Source organism: Schistocerca piceifrons, chromosome 1 (assembly GCF_021461385.2).
Source record: "Schistocerca piceifrons isolate TAMUIC-IGC-003096 chromosome 1, iqSchPice1.1, whole genome shotgun sequence".
Taxonomy (NCBI): domain Eukaryota; kingdom Metazoa; phylum Arthropoda; class Insecta; order Orthoptera; family Acrididae; genus Schistocerca; species Schistocerca piceifrons.
In genome coordinates, this window is record NC_060138.1 from 820,053,478 (window position 1) to 820,074,297 (window position 20,820).

General features: G+C 43.0%; 1 long non-coding RNA gene across 1 annotated transcript in view; it reads left to right on the top strand.

The window, feature by feature from the left end:
- The first annotated feature begins 1,007 nt into the window (after positions 1–1,007).
- Positions 1,008–20,820, top strand: part of LOC124713278 — a 320,037-nt gene continuing 300,224 nt past the window's right edge. The window contains exon 1 of the long non-coding RNA XR_007005633.1: positions 1,008–1,138. This is a non-coding gene — a long non-coding RNA (uncharacterized LOC124713278). The remainder of the gene's footprint in view (positions 1,139–20,820) is intronic.

A 20,820-nucleotide genomic window follows, 5' to 3' on the forward strand; every position in this document is an offset into this window, starting at 1 on the left:
TAACCTAATTACCTGGAATTACTGCAATATCCGTTTGTCCTGTATATCCTCATGATCATGGAGCACTATATTTGGTTTTTGCACCAATTCTACGTTGCTGTAACAGACAAGAACATGGTGTTGACACGACATGCTGTCCACCACAATGAGCGATGAGATGCTGTTACGGTCCCACTGTTTGGTGTACCTAATGTACTACCAAAAGGATAACATGGAATATTACTACGGCATTTCAGTGTCATGGCTATGCTGATTAATACTTCTGGGAAAAGATCTTTAGATTGCCTCACTTGGTGTTGTGCTTCTGTAGAAAGATATGGACTTTCAGTGCAGCTGCGTGCAACCTAAAGTGCTACAACCATGACGCAATCCTTCCCTTTCCTATCCTAATTTTTGTAACATATTAAAAATCATTTTGTTATCATGATTTGTATTCATGGCCTATACATTTTGTGATTTGCTGATATGTTCTGAACTACAGCGCTTGTGCACTTTTGTCATTTTGCTAACATGTTTTCTACTCATTGCATATAAATTTTGTGATTTGCTGATATGTTCTGAACTACAGCGCATGTGCACTTTTGTCATTTTGTTAACGTTTTTTCTACTCATTGCATATACTTTTTTTGTGATTTGCTGATATGTTCTGTACTACTGTGCGTGTGCACTTTTGCCATTTGTGAATATGTTTTGTACTCATTGTATATATTTTGTCTTTGCCTGATATGTTCTGTACTCAGTGCATGTGCACTATATTTACTTCATGTTCTACACCTATATATATCTGTATATATTCTGTAATTGTAAAGTTAATTAGTTAAGAAAAAATTTGTTGCTCATGGCAAGTCCAAATGACTCACCATCGCTGCCAAATTTTTGCCCCCCCAGTGGAGGGTTATGAAACGCGTACGTTTCATATGTATTCATTACCAGCGATGGCGAGGCATGACAGAATCTCTGACCAGAGAGTTATTTATCGTGGCTAGTCTGCGCTTGACCGCGCGAAACGACAGTGCTAGTAGCGTGTAGTGAGTCGGCAGGAACGGTAGGACGTAACGAGTCGGCATGCGTCCGCGGTGTGCTCTGCCCACGAGTCTGGTCAGGAATGTGGTGGACGATATGTATATTATTGTAGAAGGTAATGAAGCAGCATTGCGCTCAGCTAATAACGTATGTTAATTGTAATTAATTTGTTCAAAAATGATGCCCCAATAATAACTTTTTATAAAGTAACTCATTTAAAGAAAAAGATTCATTTCAAGCTAAATAATATTTCCTATGCATTCCCTCCAAGAATCAAAATTAAATATAAGCCAGCATTGCACGAAGCTATGCCGAAAAATAAGAGCATATATAGATGCAGTTTTACTGAGGTAAGAATTTTGGTTTAATTATTTCACAGGGCCGTAGGTCAGCGCTGCTGTCCTTATAAAATTTGTCAGGTTTAACTATTGCTGTTGAGTTGTTACATTCAGTTCATGGTTCATTATTTAATTAATGTTATTGTGGGTTTGTGATCAATCTTCATCCCTTAACGATATTTTGTGGGGAGTTTACATTTGCGCAATTTTTATTCTTTAATTTTGCAAGGAGGTTACGCTTGGCTCACGTTTTCATTATCATTGTCTTTTAATTTCTTGCGGGGAGGTTACACTTGGCGACATCCAGACCAGGATCGTATTTCTTTGAGAATCTTCTGATAAGTAGTCGCTTTATTTATGAGAAATATATAAATTTACTTACGAAACGTGAGCCGCCATTTGCAAATGAGCTTAGGCTTTAAACGCAATACGAGTGTACACGTTGTTCACATGACAAAATTATAACTTGGCCGCTGTTTCCTCATCTCATGTTTCTATCGATCCGCCCCGTTCTCAAGCCATAATCTATAAAATAATTTCATGCCTGATGTCTTCTCCAAATGGAGTTTAATTTTTCATCAGCGTAATGGCTCGTGGCACAAAATCACTTTCTCGCTTTTATGGTGTAACAATCACGAACGCGAATTACGTTTGAAGTCTTAGCTAATTGCCTCTACGTGTAGTTGGACAGTCGAGTACATTTCATGTTTAATTTGTGCGGACTGGACATGAAGCTACTTTGTAAAACACAGGAAATGCGTGATCTTCACTTCGACAGTCTGTCTTGTGCCAAATACCTCCCCAGGTTCGTCGTAATGACTAATAGTATTCATTGCTTGAACAACTACGACTCTATTGAGTGCCACAGAAATACTATCATACTTATACACTGAGTGATAATAACGTTCTGGCTGGTCAACGTGTACCTGCGTATGTACACTTGTGCTACCGATACAGTTTGCAGCAGAGAGGAACTAGTTTTCCGCTTCTATTGTCAGAAAGACTGTACACCTCTTATATGCCTAATTTCACTGATTTCCTCGTTGTGCACACAGGGAGCTATAAGTATCACGAAACTGGTGTATTTCAGACTTTGGGATTAAGTATGGCGAAGAGATAAAGAAAGAAAAAAAAGTAAGATCAGTTTTTTTGCGATTGAGGACCTTGTAACACTACTAACGCAAGCATACTGAGCACTTACGTAACACGACCGTGTTGAGTAAAGAAAGTTCTTTCCATCTTCTGCATGACGTATTTCATTCTCATTAATCATGGCTAATATACGCTCGAAGTACGAACTAAACAGACTAACCCTAAAGAAAGATTTGTGTCGATTTGCTTCACATGGAAATTACTATTTCTCAGTATATTATAGTGGTATACAGTATACTATTGGTCTTCCGCACTAAGCCTTTTTCACGTGTTCATGATGTTTAGCTTATGAAAGAGCGCTAAAACTGCGCTGACAGGCAGAACTGATAAGAGGGAGTTTTTTTTCCTTCATATACGCTATTTGTATTACATTTTATCATCTCTAAGATTACTTAACTATTATCTCGAGCAAGTTTTCTGCTTTAATACACTCTCCGATTCCCGCCACGGCGTTCTACCGGCAAGCGTTATAATCAGCACACAGTCCCACCAATATTTCGGCTTAGTCAGTTACGAATATAGTAAATGACAGTAGAGCCATCACACTCCATCACGTTTACGTCAGAGATACCGTATTTAAGGTGCTTTCTTCCTCCACCTCTCACTTACGTAGCTGCAAATACATCCTACCAGGTCCGGTATCCCGAATATTCTCGTATTCTCTGGACATTCCAGTTTTCCTCGAAATAAAATAAGAAAAACAATGAAACATCCTGGGCGTTATTATGTTTCTCAATATAAGAACACACATGTACGCCATTACTTCTCTGGGACTCGACGAAACTGTTGCTCCGCATATCCAGTGACAAAATAATATATATCATCCGCTAGGGAAGTTAATTTTATTTTACACCCTGTACAGAGAGAATGTAACATACCCAGGGAGCTTCCAGTTCCCTATTGATATTAATTTATTTTCGGTGAGTGTTATGCTTATTTTTGATCACTTCCATTTATGCAATCACGGACCACTGAATCATATAATAAAGTTTTTCACTGAACGAAATTGGGAAAGAATATTTCAGAATTGTGGCTTTCCTTCCATTGCCTCCAGGGTAGTAAACAAATTTTTGAACCGACGCTTTCAGTCATCAACATAATAACGGCGTCCGTCTGGTAATACCTAATATATTTACCAGAATACAAACCATAAAGGTTGAGGACATGAATCCCACACATGTAACTCATAGGCGTGTAAATTTTGTTGCCCAACAGCAATCATACCACTTCAAATTGGACTGCTTTGGCTTCAGGAAGGGCGTCCATTAGTTACACGGTTTCCAACTAACTTCATCCAGTATCTCCAATAGAAGCAATAATTTCAGTTTCGAGCCTAGTGATTTCATCTATTTAACATAAATTTATTTATAATTCCTACCGTAATGCGATGATGGGAGATGTTGTGCAAGAAGGAACGTACCAAGGATTATTTCCAGTCTGAAGTGATGGTCCTAATGACGTTAATTATCCACAGAACACGCACTTCGGTGTCATAAACCTCATCCTTGCCATAGCCTGGAAAGAGACATGTAGGCATGTGACATATTTTTGGCAGGCGTTATCCACCTGTTCATTAATAACACGTCGTCCGTTTCTTTGGGTTTTACACACGTTTTCAGATTTCAGAAACTATTTGTGTAATGTTTTCATCATTTTGTAGTGAAGCACAGATTTTTGATACACGCGAGTAAACTGCCTTTGCAGACGTGGATGAAGTCAAAGTTTGTTAGTGTCTGTGTCGCCCGGCCACCAAGAGCTGTTGCAGGACGATTGATTCACGGATCCAGTTATATGGCTCCTTCCGTGTATAGCGATTTTACGACTATGAGGAGTGGGGCCTGAAGATGGATGGCATCAATGTAATGCCGAACCTGGTAGCACTTAGAAATTCATAAAATAAAATAAATTTGCACAATACCTACGGCTGTTGCTAAATTATTGCATCAAGAAAGTAAATAATAATAATAATAACAATATTCTCATGGATGTTTTGACTCTCCCACCTTCAACAAGCCGCTAATTTCTAAATCGATAATTTACAAATTAGAATCACTTTCTGTTTTTGTGGCGAAATGTTTGGCTTCGGAAAGGTAGCAGTCAAATGTAAGCTACGGTCATATTATTTAACCTAATGAAATCCAAGTGGCGGTCGTTGGCGTAGGAAATGGGAGGATAAGAGCATTGTTACGCAACTGCTGCGTTCGCCGAATTGTACCTCTGTTGTCAGCCCCATTATCCTTTTCTGCTGTGTTGACACGTAGAGCCACTGTTATTCTGCGTCGCAGGGACAGGGCCTCGGCCACTTGTTTGCTCCTCGGAGATCTCCGCGGGAAGACCGGCCCGATCACTCGCTTCGGGGAATTGTTTTTTCCTGCGCACGCTGCAGAAATCCTGCAAGAGAGGCTGACGACGCGGGGCGTTGTTTGCGCCGCGACGCGGGTTGAATAACATTTACGTAAGGCGGGCTGCGGCAGCGGCGGCGGCGGCGGCCGGGTCGCTGTGTCAAGGTCGGCGCGTCGCTGACCGCCCGCCGCGCCAAGGACGCCGCGCGACCCACATGCGGCCGGCCGGCGTTCCCGCGAGCGCCGAGGAGCCAAGGGCGGGCGGCCAACGCTCGCCGGCCGCTGCGCGCCGGGGAGCGGCTCCGAGGCAACGACTTCCGAGGAGCGGCCGTTCACTGTTCCCGTCACGACGAATGCCGGACATTTGCCGCACTTGCCCCTTCGCCAGGTAGCTTGAGTAGCGATCCCTCAGGTAAAGCCGTCGGCACATGGACCGTGCATCCGAACGTTGAGCGTGCCGAGTTTCTAACGTCATAGCGTGGAATAGCACGTTCGGGAGTCTTTCCGAACGTGCAGAGCAATATCTGGCATGTCAGATATTCGGAGCATGCGTCTGAGCGTTGACCAATGAGATGGCACAACGCCACCTACGTGACACGCACGCCGTCTCCCTTCAGTACAGAGCAGGCCCCCACAACCGCACGAATGGTCGACTGTGAAGAGCGGACGAATTGAATAGCTGGGCGGCGGCCATTAGAGTGGTAAACTGGAGTTCGAATGTTTATACATCGCTTTTGGTTATAAAATGCCTTCCCTTGAGTTAGGTCACAAACATAATGCCTCATTTAAATACGTTACTACAATATACTTTTTAATTTATGAACAAACAGCAAATAGTCACTGTTTACGAATTTATCTTACGTACTACATGGAATCTGCCGTAGCTAAAAGTTATGTACTGGACCCCTAGCATTTTTCGTAGTTCATTTACGATAAATGTACGCAAAATGCATCAAAATACTCGAAGATTTGCCCACTATATTAATAGATATTTTCTGACTCTACCTTGCTTTAGATTTTATGACGAGAAGTGCGTTATATGTGGCATAGTGCTTTGGCAACTCACGACCAAGTTATCAAGTTTCAACCTAACCTAGACCATGAAAACACTACCGATCAGGCAACTTTCTTCAAAATGATCAGAACATATAAAATGGTTTTCTGTCGGTCGGAAATGTTGCCTCCTGACAGCGTGTAACCATTTTTGTAACAGCTGTGGTTTTGAGAAAGGAAACCTGCAAATAGATGCACAGACATTATGCTAATACCGTGTTACAAAAACATTTATTAAGCAAGTGCACTGACATACAAAACAACTTAAAATATTCACTTACCTGTGAAATGTAATATTCGTTCCTTTCTCGAATTTATTTGTACAATTAATCGCTGCACGACTCTTCACATTGTACTTCTTTTGATTGGAACGTACAGACAGTAGAATTACGAGTAACAAATACTGTATGTACGTCCCAACAAATATACAACGTTGAATCAGGGTCTTCATAAACAACAGTACTATGCAACACATCAGACTACAACCACTATAATGGCGTCCAGCCGAAGGTTCAAATTATCCCGCGACTGCAGTGCCATCAGTGAGTCTAGTTATTTTTTACAAGGTCTTTGGTACAGAGTTGTGAGGCGCCTTATTGGCATTCATTTTTTTTTCTTTATTGATTTTCAATTCCCCCATAGGGGGCGGGCCGGCAGCAGCTTAGTACGTTGCTCTACAGCCTACAGACTTTTTAAAAAACGGAAGACACACAATTAAAAAACATGGCGACAGTCTGGTTTCTGTTCGCAAGAGATAAAAAAAATCACACCCAGCGACAGTATGATGGCCGTTCGCAACACTTCCCAAAAGACACAACACGGAACACTCACTGTAAAAACACTCACAGTAAAATACTGCATGAAAATGGCTGCACAAAGATGACACTCCCGAGCCAAAGGCAGATTGGGGGGGGGGGGACCTGGAGGAGGGGGAAAAACAAGGAGGGAGGAGAGGAAAAAACGAAAACGGGGGGGGGGGGAACCAAGGAGGGTGAGGGGCAGGGCGGATCGGATGCGAGAGGGAATGAGAAGAGGCAGAGGAGGGAAGTGCAGAAGGACTCGGGGAAGAGAAGGGGGCAGAGGGAGGGGAGGTGGAGGAAAAGGAGGATGGTAGGGGGGAGGAGAGGGAGCCCGGGAAAAGGACAGAGGAAAGGAGGGGGAGTGAGGATCACAGTTGGTTGGCATTCATTTCAAGCCTATATGTATATATGCCGTTTCTGAGCACCAGCAAATTGAGAATCACTAAAAAAAACCGTTGTTAACTGTGTGATTCGTTCCAATAAAATAATGAGAAGCATCATATTCGTGGCAAAAGAATTATTGTAACTTGCGTATTATGAGAGTAGGCTATTTCAAGGCAGCGACACACTGAAGATCTACCCGAAAGGCATTGTTCTTGGTGCAATTTGTTATAACTAAACTTCAATTAATAACATATCTACGATTAAGGTTTTATGCACGACCTAAGATACTATGATTAGACTTCTAGAATATGTTATTGCTATAGCATCCCGGCACGGTAGCTCAGCGTGTTCGTTCAGAGAGCCGGTTGGCCTCTGTAATAAAAAACTGAATGAAAGGATCAACCACCGAACTTGAACAGGATGTCTTGCGACGTCCGCAACGACCAAACACAACGATCAATAACGAACAAAATGAAAAAGGAAAAAAAAGCGTGGTTGGTCAGAGGGTTAGCTGCCCTCTGTAATAAAAAAAAAAAAAAACCTGAGTTAATCGATCAACAACGTACTTAAACGGATGTGTTATGACGTCCGCCCCGAGCAGATGCAACGAACAAAAGCGAACAAAATGAGAAAAAAAATAGCGTAGTGACTAGCGTCACTGCCCGTGTAGATTATTTTGATGGGGCGGTGGTTCGTGTCTTGCCACTTCCAAATTTTTTTCCTAACATTCGCGTTTTTATTAGTTTAATATAAGTATATACTATAATATTTGATGTTATGTAAATATAAGTTCACCTTTTTTTGAGGGGTGACTTTGTTCAATTGGCTTAATCTACAGGACAGCTTGCGCTACTTGTATAAAGATATTTTGCTCCTTTTTCTTTTACGCTTCGTAATTCACGTGTTGCAAAGATTCTGCTACTGGGTAGCAACACTGATCAAGTAAGACTGACCTTGGGGTTTTACTAAAATGTGGGAATGATGAAATAATGTTTATCTTATGCTCAGAAGTATCCCAAATTTGTACCACACTATTTGTAATGGAAATTTTATAAACCTGTGTCCTTATTGATTGGACATGGTACTTTCCTTTTCGTGGACGATGGAGAAAATGTGCGTTTTAACAGCGCTAATGTGGGAATTTTACGCGCGCCCGTTGAGTAAACAGTGTGATTTACGAACTAGAAACATCCATCAACTGCCGCTGGAGTGCGTCGCGATCGCGTACACCACGTTGGGGCCCACGTACCGTATGCACGAGTCGCATCGTTCCTGAGCGTTCAGAAGCACGTTGAACTTGGCACGCTAAACGTTAACGTTCGACAGCACGGTCCGTGTGCCGACGGCTTAAGGGACGCCCTTCCTCGTACTATTTCTGTCCGCTTTCAAACCGCCGTCTCCACATCTTACTCGATACAACAAGTATGCAAGGGACCTTCTTCTTCGACATCTTGACGAAATACGGAGCTTCTTTTCCAAAATCGAAATATTTATAACTTTTGGGAGACGAAAGCAATTCCGACGATTATGTCAGTACGTAATTAGTTTTTTCCAAGTATAAATATAGATCCCTCTGTCTGTACGGTAGCTTCCTTTCACGCCTACTGATTGCGATGGAAACAGTCCATCGCCATGGGAGCAACAAGAAAGGAACGATGTAAAGAGAATGCGAATGTACGCTAATCATTTCTGTTTGATCACTACATTTGTGCCTACTTTAATTACTACAACTGCATGCCCAAAAGACAACAAGGAAAGAAGAAATGGGTGTGTGAATGTTCGAAAAAAAGAACAACATACTCCATATTAATTTACTCTCTAAAATCCGATATCCCTTGCAGCGAAACATTAGTTAATAAAGTGTAGCGGGACAATGTTCAAAACATGACTGAAAGTACGTTCATAAACAGAGATAAGAACATCTATGATTGACATGTCATCTAAATTCGACGAACTGTTTTAAAATGTTAGAAATAAGGAAATGAAGTAATACAGAATGTTATGCTTGTAACGTACGTTGTTGTTCTACATTGTCTAGCTCTGGTATTTACAGGGTCACAGAGAAAGCATCCTAGGTATCGGAGTGAAAAGCCGTAATTGTAATGATCTCCACAACAACAGAAACAAGAAGCACAACTAAGGAAAAATAATGTAATGTGTGTTCTAGCTGACAAACCACATTGAAGCAGGTAGTTCCTGTGACTTAGTATGGGAAGAGTTTATATTAGACAACCGGAATAAATTAATAACTGGCTCCTTTTACCGACCCCCGGTCTCAGATGAAACACTTGTTGAACATTTCAAAGAAAACTCGAGTCTCATCGCAAATAGGTATCCTACTCATACAATTACAGTTGGCAGCGACTTGAATCTATCTTCCGTATGTTGACAAAAATACATTTTCAGGCCCTATTGTAGATAGAAAACAAATTTCTTAATTGTTCTAAACGCTTTTTTAAAATTATTTTGAACAATTAGTTCACGAGGCCATTCAAATTGTAAATGATTACGAAAACACACTTGACCACTTAGCCACAAATAATCCTGCGCATCACGACGGATAAACGGATTAGTGAATACACAGTCGTTGTTGTTGTGGTCTTCAGTCCTGAGACTGGTCTGATGCAGCTCTCCACGCTACTCTATACTGTGCAAGCTTCTTCATCTCCCAGTACCTACTGCAACCTACATCCTTCTGAATCTGCTTAGTGTATTCATCTCTTGGTCTCCCTCTACGATTTTTACCCTCCACGCAGCCCTCCAATACTAAATTTGTGTTCCCTTGATGCCTCAGAACATGTCCTACCAACCGATCCGTTCTTCTAGTCAAGTTGTGCCACAAACTTCTATTCTCCCCAATCCCATTCAGTACCTCCTCATTCGTTATGTGATCTACCCATCTAATCTTCAGAATTCTTCTGTAGCACCCCATTTCGAAAGCTTCTATTCTCTTCTTTTCAAAACTATTTATCGTCCATGTTTCACTTCCATACATGGCTACACTCCATACATATACTTTCAGAAACGACTTCCTGACACTTAAATCTATACCCGATGTTAACAAATTTCTCTTCTTCAGAAACGTTTTCCTTGCCATTGCCTATCTACATTTTATATCCTCTCTACTTCGACCATCATCAGTTATTTTGCTCCCCAAATAGCAAAACTCCTTTACTGCTTTAAGTGTTTCATTTCCTAATCTAATTCCCTCAGCGTCACCCAACTTAATTCGACTACATTCCATGATCCTCGTTTTGCTTTTGTTGATGTTCATCTTATATCCACCTTTTAAGACAATGTCCATTCCGTTCAACTGCTCTTCCAAGTCCTTTGCTGTCTCTGACAGAATTACAATGTCATCGGCGAACCTCAAAGTTTTTATTTCTTCTCCATGGATTTTAATACCTACTGCGTGCGAATTTTTCTTTTGTTTCCTTTACTGCTTCCTCAATATACAGATTGAATAACATCGAGGAGAGGCAACAACCCTGTCTCACTCCCTTCCCAACCAGTGATTCCCTTTCATGTCCCTCGACTCTTATAACTGCCATCTGGTTTCAGTACAAATTGTAAATAGCCTTTCGCTCCCTGTATGTTACCCCTGCCACCTTCAGAATTTGAAAGAGAGTATTCCAGTCAAAATTGTCAAAAGCTTTCTCTAAGTCTACAAATGCTAGAAACGTAGGTTTGCCTTTTCTTAATCTAGCTTCTAAAATAAGTCGTAGGGTTAGTATTGCCTCACGTGTCCCCATATTTCTACGGAATCCAAACTGATCTTCCCCAAGGTCGGCTTCTACCAGTTTTTCCATTCGTCTGTAAAGAATTCGCTTTAGTATTTTGCAGCCGTGACTTATTAAACTGATAGTTCGGTAATTTTCACATCTGTCAACGCCTGCTTTCTTTGGGATTGGAATTACTATATTCTTCTTGAAGTCTGAGGGTATTTCGCCTGTCTCATACATTTTGCGCACCAGATGGTAGAGTTTTGTCAGGACTGGCTCTCCCAAGGCAGTCAGTAGTTCTAATGGAATGTTGTCTACTCCCGGGGCCTTGTTTCGATTCAGGTCTTTCATTGCTCTGTCAAACTCTTCACGCAGTATCATATCTCCCATTTCATCTTCATCTCCATCCTCTTCCATTTCCATAATATTGTCCTCAAGTACATCGCCCTTGTATAGACCCTCTATATACTCTTTCCACCTTTCTGCTTTCCCTTCTTTGCTTAGAACTGGGTTTCCATCTGAGCTCTTGATATTCATACAAGTGGTTCTCTTTTCTCCAAAGGTCTCTTTAATTTTCCTGTAGGCAGTATCTATCTTACCTCGAGTGAGATAAGCCTCTATATCCTTACATTTGTCCTCTAGCCATTCCTGCTTAGACATTTTGCACTTCCTGTCGATCTCATTTTTGAGACGTTTGTATTCCTTTTTGCCTACTTCATTTACTGCATTTTTATATTTTCTCCTTTCCTCAATTAAATTCAATATTTCTTCTGTTACCCAAGGATTTCTACTAGCCCTCGTCTTTTTACCTACTTTATCCTCTGCTGCGTTCACTACTTCATCCCTCAAAGCTACCCATTCTTCTTCTACTGTATTTATTTCCCCCATTCTTGTCAATTGTCCCCTTATGCTCTCCCTGAAACTCTGTACAACCTCTGGTTTAGTCAGTTTATCCAGGTCCCATCTCCTTAAATTCCCACCTTTTTGCAGTTTCTTCAGTTTTAATCTACAGTTCATAACCAATAGATTGTGGTCAGAGTCCACATCTGCCCCTGGAAATGTCTTACAATTTAAAACCTGGTTCCTAAATCTCTGTCTTACCATTATATAATCTATCTGATACCACAGTCGTAGCGAGGCTCAATTCCCTAACAAAGAAATTCAACAAAACTAAACGCGAAATATATCTATTTACTAAAAGCAACTAAAAATTCGGTTGACGTCTTTCTAAGAGACAGTCTCCAATCCCTCCAAACTATGTAAGTGAAGACCATATGTGGCTTAAGTTCAAAGATATAGTATCAACAGCACTCGAGAGATTCATACCAAATAAATTAATAACAGTCGGAACTGATTCCCCATGGTACACAAAACACGACAGAAGGCTGCTGCAGGAGCACCGAAAAAGGCACGTGTAATTTAGACGAGCACAAAATCTCCAAGATTGGCGAAGTTTTACTACTGAGGCTCGAAATTTGATGCGGATTTCAATACGAGATGCATTTAATAGTTTCCACAACGAAACTCTCTCTAGAAGTGTGGCGGAAAAGGTCTCGTTCTTATTCCTTTGGTCACTCGTTCCTCCATCCAGCTACACCGTTCTCGGTTCAGATCTACTTCCTTTCGTCGACTGCATTCGTCTGTTCTTATTAAGTCTCAATCCGCTCTCGAAATCTCGACTTCTACTTGTCTGCGTACGCCATTCTGCTTCCGTGCCCTGTAATTTATGACTTTGCTGTAATTACACACGATGTTTCAGCTGCCCCTACCGTTGTCGTTTTATGCAACCCGGAATGTGATATCTGGCCTTCAAAAACCACGCTCGAGTTTTTCGTATTCTCTCGCTTCCTACTCGTAAACTAAGAGTCCCACATAAGAGAAGTTGCAGCATTAGAAAATTGCAGCGAAACGCAGGAAGATTTTCAGTGGACAGGTACTCGGTGCAGGGAGTGGCAACCGACCCTTAACATAGACAAATGTAATGTATTGCGAATACATAGAAAGAAGGAGCCTTTATTGTATCATTATATGATAGCGGAACAAACACTGGTAGCAGTTACTTTTGTAAAATATCGGGGAGTATGCGTAGGGAACGATTTGAAATGGAATGATCATATAAAATTAATTGTTGGTAAGGCGGGTGCCAGGTTGAGATTCATTGGGAGAGTCCTTAGAAAGTGTAGTCCATCAACAAAGGAGGTGTGGCCGAGCGGTTCTAGGCGCTTCAGTCTGGAACCGCGCGACCGCTATGGTCGCAGGTTCGAATCCTGCCTCGGGCATGGATGTGTGTGATGTCCTTAGGTTAGTTAGGTTTAAGTAGTTCCAAGTTCTAGGAGACTGATGACCTCAGATGTTAAGTCCCATAGTGCTCAGAGCCAGAGGGCCAACAAAGGCGGTGGCTTACAAATCACTCGTTCGACCTATACTTGAGTATTGTTTTTCAGTGTGGGATCCGTACCAGGTCGGGTTGAAGGAGGAGATAGAAAAGATCCAAAGAAGAGCGGCGCGTTTCGTCACAAGGTTATTTGGTAAGGGCGATAGCATTACGGAGATGTTCAGCAAACTCAAGTGGCAGACTCTTCAAGAGAGGCGCTCTGCATCGCGGTGTAGCTTGCTGTCCAGGTTTCGAGAGGGTAAGTTTCTGTATGAGGTGTCGAAGATATTGCTTCCCCCTACTTATACCTCCCGAGGAGATCACGAATGTAAAATCAGAGAGATTCGACCGCGCACGGAGGGTTTTCGGCAGTCGTTCTTCCCGCGAACCATACGCGACTGGAACAGGAAACGGAGGTAATGACAGTGGCACATAAAGTGCCCTCCGCCACACACCGTTGGGTGGCTTGCGGAGTATAAATGTAGTTGTAGATGTAGAAATGAACAGAAGCTTTTTATAGCAACTTAAATGTAGTCAATTGTACCGGAAAATAGAAGCTTTTGGAATGTAGCGCTACAGAAGAATGCTGAAGATTCGATGGGTACATCACGTAACTAATGAGGAGGTAATGAACAGAATTGGGGAGAAGTTTGTGGCACAACCTGACTAAAAGAAGGGATCGGTGTAAGAGGTCCATGATTAAGGAAGTTGTTGCTAGCGCACTTGAGCAGATGTAATTTCGATGGATTGCTCACTCGCTGCCTGCGATATGTAAGCTATAAGAGAATCTCAGACCAGAGAGCAGTGTTGTATGCAGTAGGAACTGTGTGGCAGTAGGAGTAAGTAATAGCTAGCAGTCTGGTGTATCGTGTTGGCTGGGCCGGTCGTGTGGAGCGATGGCGGTGCCTGAGGTAAAAGCAGCCTCGCGCATATGTAGTATTGTTATATTAAGTACCATGTAAATGCTTTTAAAAAGAAATCTCTTAATAATAATCTTTCTTATAAAAATTAACTTTTGACAATTATTCATATGAATTTAAAGATTTTACTAATTTCTCCAATCCATGGTCATTCTGACTATTGTAAAGAAAAATCAGTTGTTTCTTTTTATACATGACGAATCTATCGGCCAGCATTGCACTGAGCCGTGCCAGAAAAATTTCTTATAGGAGCAGATATATACGCGTTATCCGGCGACCTTATTGAGGTAAGAAGTTTCAATTTATTCAGTATGATCTTTCAGGGCCATGACGCAGCTCTGCTGACGTCCAAAATTTACCAGTTTAAATTCACAGTCAATTATTGAAGATTATAAGTGAGCCACAATTCTATTGAGAGATTAGTCACATTTTTATTATTGGTAGGTTCCGGAATTTAACTGTTAGGTAGTTACACTGAATGTGAAGGATATAACTATATACTTATATTTTTTACTGTTGGGAAGTTATTATATTTTATACTGTTGGGAGGTTAACATATTTTTTACTGTGGGGAGGTTACATCGTTTAGTAGAACACATTCTGAGGCATCAAGGAATCGCCAATTTAGTACTGGAGGGAAGCGTGTGGGGTTAAAATCGGAGACCAAGAGATGAATACAGTAAGGAGATTCCGAGGGGCGTAGGTTGCAGTAGTTACTCGGAGACGAAAAGGCTTGCAAAGGATAGAGTAGCATGGAGAGCTGCATCAGACCAGTCTTTGGACTGAAGACCACAACAACAACAATTGTATCGGAATACGTTTTCGCTAGAGGCCATAATTTTTGAATTATTTAACAAAAACGTATGAAAGTGACCTTCCGATGCCCCTCAGTCCACAGTCAGCCCCCACAGGTCAGGATTTCTAGTATGTTATCCATAGTACTCCCTGCTACCAGTGTACAAAAATTTGCGACTGCACGAATTATTTTCCCCATCCCATCTTTTTTGGTCTTCATTAAGTGCCCTCATTACGCTCCCGGCTCAGACGAGCAGTAACAAGCCGTAAAACTGACGTTTGCGTAAATTTTACTTAATAATTTTGTGAATATTAACAGCATAAAATAATTGTATCGTCGCAGTCGTCAGGTCTTCTGACTATGAAACTACATGTGCTTGTAAGGGTCAAGTTTGGATCGAATTGCCAACGTAATTATTTTTGAACGTTTACAAAAGTCGTTTTTCTTTCATCACCCTCACTCGCACTTTTAAATTAATAACGTTAACGAAGTAGCCGACTATACTTATGGGATAATAGCCCAATGAATACAGATCAAAGAAGGTCGAATATCGGGAATAGTTCGTGTACTGGGAGACTTGTGCACAGTGGTAGGAGGGAGTGCCATTAACGACGTACTAGAAATGCTGACCAGTGAGGGATGAGCGTGGGGGTGGAGGAGCGTTTGGAGTTCACTTTTGTACGTTTTTCTTGAGAACTCGAAAACCGTGGTCTCCTGAGAAAACATATCCCAGTACAAAATTTAACTGCATTAAATTTCCTACAAAAAAGATCCAGTTAATTGTTTTTGTGGGACTAATAGTTAGTGCGTAGCGAGCTAGAGAATATGAAAATCTCACGTGTGGGGGGTTTGGGTCGATTTGGGGGACAAGACAAAACAAGGAGGTCACCGGTCTCATCGGATTACGGAAGGAAGTCGGCCGTGCTCTTTCAGAGGAACCATGAAGGCATTTGCCTGAAGGGATTTAGGGGAATCACGGAAAACCTAAATCAGGATGTGCGGACGGGGGATTGAACTGTCGTCCTCCCCAATGCGAGTCCAGCGCGCTAATAAGTGCGTCATCTAGCTCGGACTCGCGCGTGGTTGGCGAAGGCCGGATATAACATTGCGGGGCAGCTGAATCACCTTGCATATCAGAATTATGAAGAAATTCCGATTCGCTGGACTCGATTTTTGATTTACTAGTGCGCATAGAGTACTTGAGCTCCGATCACAAACTGCTTTGTTTCTGGAGAGGGCGAGGACGAAGAAGGAGAAAGACTTACACGCTAAAATAATAGGTAGTATATTTATTTCCAAAGTTCCATATCTTGCGGATTTCTTTGCGGAAATCAATACGCTTAACCTCGGCTTGCAAGGACATATGGTGAATATTTTGACGGCACAAGATAAAGTTGCCAGTTTCCTTCGGAGGTTAAAGCTTTACCAACACAGGGCTGAAGTTCAAGACATTTCGGTGTTCCCAGAATTGACAGTAATGCTTGATGTCGACATTGAGCATTTTTCATTCGTAAATGAAATAAGTCAGCACTTACCAATAATAAATTCTGTCAGTAACTATTTTCCTGGAGTATCGACAAGTAAATGCCTGGGTTTTGAGATCGTTTTCAGTGAACGAAGGAATATTTTCAGATAGTGAAATTCAAGCCAAAGCATAATTTCTTTAACTACGTGAAGACAACACACTGACAATAAATTTCTCCAAAACGGAACTGACAACATTTTGGAGAAAGCTGGGTGACGAGTATCCATTATTATCAGAAAAAGCATTAACAATATTGATTCCATTCGCCTCAACTTATAGGTGTCAAAGCGAATTTGCGTCTGTGGTGGTAATGAAAACTAAAGTAAGGAACCAACTGAACTTGGAACACAATTTAGGATGTGCACAATCCGAGACAAAATCGAATATAAAAAAGACTATTAAAAATAAGCAGTATCAGCCATCTCATTGACTTTCATTATTTATTCGTTTAATACAGTACTTACAAAAACAAGTGAGTTTTATTTGTTGAACGTTAGTAAAATGTTGTTTATTTTCCTGTAATTGTAGAAATTGGAACGTTCAAACCTTTTTTTCCGGTGATAAAGAATTAAGGATGGGTCCGCCTTTTTGAAAGCATTCAGTTGCTTTGTTTCACTACCAAAACATGTTTCACCACGACTGCGGTATCCTCAGTGGGATTTTGTCTTTTAATTTTTCCTGCAATTTACACTGTGTGAGTCCTGTGGCTGCCAATAGGAACTGTCCACAGGCCTACATTAGTAAACCACGCATCCTTGCTGAATTTGTATTGTCCTGAGCTGTCTTTATGTTGTTTTTGTGTATGTGGAATGACATTTTCTCCTGCTCATTTAGTAATGACTGCGTCTTGTTATTTGCTCCACTATCAACTTCAATTAGACACTACACTCTGTTGGGGGTGTTGGTTTCTATATGACCACGTTCAGGGGTAACTGTCTCAAAAAAGTTGGGAATCGCTGCACTAAATGAAACGGCCCTCCACCTCAGTTATGCAGGACGTGTCACGGTCGGCATCATGGCAGAAGGAGGATCACTTGGAAGACAGGGACTGTCAGACTGCACACTCGGAACGAGTCGAATATTGATCTAAACCATGACAGAATCGTCACAGATAGAGGGAGGTCGACCATCGACTCCACAGGGTGATTAGGATGAGAGAATGGAACTCAACATTAGGGTTGTACCGACTTCTGCTTTTCTCCCAGAGGGGGATATAGTGCAGGACCCACACACTCAATCGAACGTGGAAGCCCGCATCCGGAAACAGAAGTCACCAGGAAACACACCATGCCTCCTGCAGGCGCCTTCACCAGTTGGCGGCCGAACGGCCAATGAAACAGGAAACACGGTTGACACAGGGTCGCCCTCACCTATTGCTTTCCCTGACTTCGACACAGCTCTTGCCGGTCTCTCGGCGAAAAGATCACGAAAACAGTGCCCTTCGCCGATGCACTGCAGGAAACGACTGTCGACTCAAGTATGGACACCCAACTCGAAAGTGCGCTACCGTAGCCAAGGTTGACTTACGGACCTTGGGCGGACGACATTGAAGAAGATTCTGCGCCTGCTATGTTCGATCAGGAGAGGGGTGTCTCCTTGCACACATCGCTCCTCCCGACTATGAGCAGACTACTGCGAGGACACAGCTTGCAGATGACAGGGCACGACATTTATGGCGCAGGAGATGACCTACAGACCTACGCTTACCGATGATCAACGTTAACATCATTCGGACAGGTACGAAGTTGTCGTTGCTCCAAGATATCCTCAATGCCACAGACATCGACACTGGCTTTATCCGAGAGGTCTTAGAGGGTTTCCTGGGTACGTATGGTGATACAGCTCATGTGTCCCACGCCTCGCCAACTAATAATGGTGACGCAGTTCTTCTTAGGAAGGGACTCGAGGCAGACGAAGGTACGGTATCTTCCCAACGCTGGAGAAATGGCTGTAACGGTGGTAGACGTCCAGTTTATCAATGTGCACGCCCTTTCCGGAACGAATCGACGTCGCGAGCTATCGATCTTTCTCGCGGAAGGCGTAGTACCGCTCTTTCAGGGCAGGCATGACGACCTGGAGTTAGATGGCGATTTCAATGGGGCCCAGGTGCTTAAGGGTCAGCTGCGCGCCATTAACCATACCGCGAACTTGGGACACTCATCAGTGATCTCTCGTTGGTAGATATAAGGGAACATGTTCATGGAAATCGGCCGGGATTCACTCATTTTACGAGTCACTCGTTTAGTCGCATTGATGGGATTTACATCTCCCATTCTCTCGCAGCAACAGTGAGTGGCACTGACGTATGGTCCGTAGACTTTTCTGATCACGAGGTCTGTATATGTGATGTCACCCTTCGCCCCCAACAGGTATGGAGCAGCCAACATCCCTGTAAGTTAAACCTCACTTCTACAGATTGTCAACGCGCCATCGAGGACACGTGGAATATGTACGACCGCCGTCACCCAACATCTCCTATATCGATCAGTTGGAGACAACCCACCATGTACCAAGTCATTCAGGAACGTAAACTACGACGAAGGGCGCTGATACAGGTCATTACTACTGTGGACGGCCATCGCCTCACCACGCTACGAGGTACTGGCACAACCCTCTTCAACCATTATGCACGACTTTAATCTGCTCATTGTTCCGACCCGATGACAAGGACAGGAGTCTCACTACTTGTTTATGCCACTGTTCCAGAGGACTTAAAAACTAAATTACTAGACGAAATTACGGAAGACCTCCTGTGGAGTTTTATAGAACTTTCTAGTGTTTTCTGGTCCCAAGTTTACGGACATCTGTCGGGAGCTTATGTTCCCCTCATTGACGCTCCCTGCAGCCTTCGCCGAAGGAATGGTTACACCAGTCCACAAAAGGACAGGTGGTGCTTGAGTACATGATTATAGCCTCTGAGATTCCTCAGCTGTGACATGAAGATATTCACTAGACCCTTAGCGACCTATATATGACTGACTCTGCCTCACATCATCTCATCCCATCAGGATTCCTCAAGGGGTGTCAATAACATCCACATGGCATTGTGACGTCATAGCTCTAGAAAGGTCACGCCGCATCTCGGGAGCACTGGCATTACTAAATTTTAGCCAAACTTTCGATCGAGTGGATCACATGTGCCTGACGTCCGTTCTCCATCTCACCTGCAGTGATTGATAGACGTCGTGGTGTGCATCGAGGGGCGACCTCCAAGGTGCTCGTTAATGGGCATCTCACGGAGTTCCTTCCGATTTCCAGATTGGTGCATTGAGGTTGCCCCTTGTTGACCTTACTCTACGTGGTGGCACTGGAACGCTCCTGTGCTTCCTTCCACAACGCCTCACCGGACTAATGTTACGTGGCGTCACAATTCACTATAAAGCATATGCAGACGACCTGGTTCTCGTGCTCAGCATCGGTGACAATGTAACCAACGCAATAGAATGGATTCACACGTACGGTTACGGTGGGAATTCTGGCAGTTGTCTCACTGACACCAAATCAGTCGCTATGAACATACGAGACGCCCGGCGTGGTACTATCAAATGCCTCGGAATAGAGTTTCACGACGACATACGGCGCACTGCGGCCCGTAATTGCTGCCGCTTGTTACAACAAATTCGGCTCAAGATCGCCAACCTTCTGCTGCGGACACTCAACGTTCTTAAAAGGACACATTTCGTCCATTGCTGCCTAGTCCCACACATTACACAGGTAGGCTTCCTCCAATACCGTTACTAGTGGCTCGGCGTATTTTAGCGGCATCTGGAGCTAACGTCAGCAACGGCATGCTCTTCAAAGTCTGTTAGCAATCGTTAACCCTTTCCCCAGACAGAGGATGTCTTGGCCTAGTTCACGTCCACGACAGAGCGATGGCCTTGTTTGTTAGCTCGCACATCAAACTGTGGCGTCACCGTCCGGAAAGGTTGTCGGCTTCGCTGCTGGAGTCCCTGGCTCCGCCCTCCCTTACGCCCCCAGTGACTACAAAAGGCATACACCCCCGCCTTAGCAAAACTTCGGTCACTTTTACCACGAACACATTTATGGCTGAAACTTCCTGGCAGATTAAAACTGTGTGCCCGACCGAGACTCGAACTCGGGACCTTTGCCTTTCTTTCAGGAGTGCTAGTTCTGCAAGTTTCGCAGGAGAGCTTCTGTAAAGTTTGGAAGGTAGGAGACGAGGTACTGGCAGAAGTAAAGCTGTGAGTACCGGTCGTGAGTCGTGCTTCGGTAGCTCAGTTGGTTGAGCACTTGCCCGCGATAGGCAAAGGTCCCGAGTTCGAGTCTCGGTCGGGCACACAGTTTTAATCTGCCAGGAAGTTTCATATCAGCGCACACTCCGCTGCAGAGTGAAAATCTCATTCTACATTTATGGCTGTATTGCACTACCA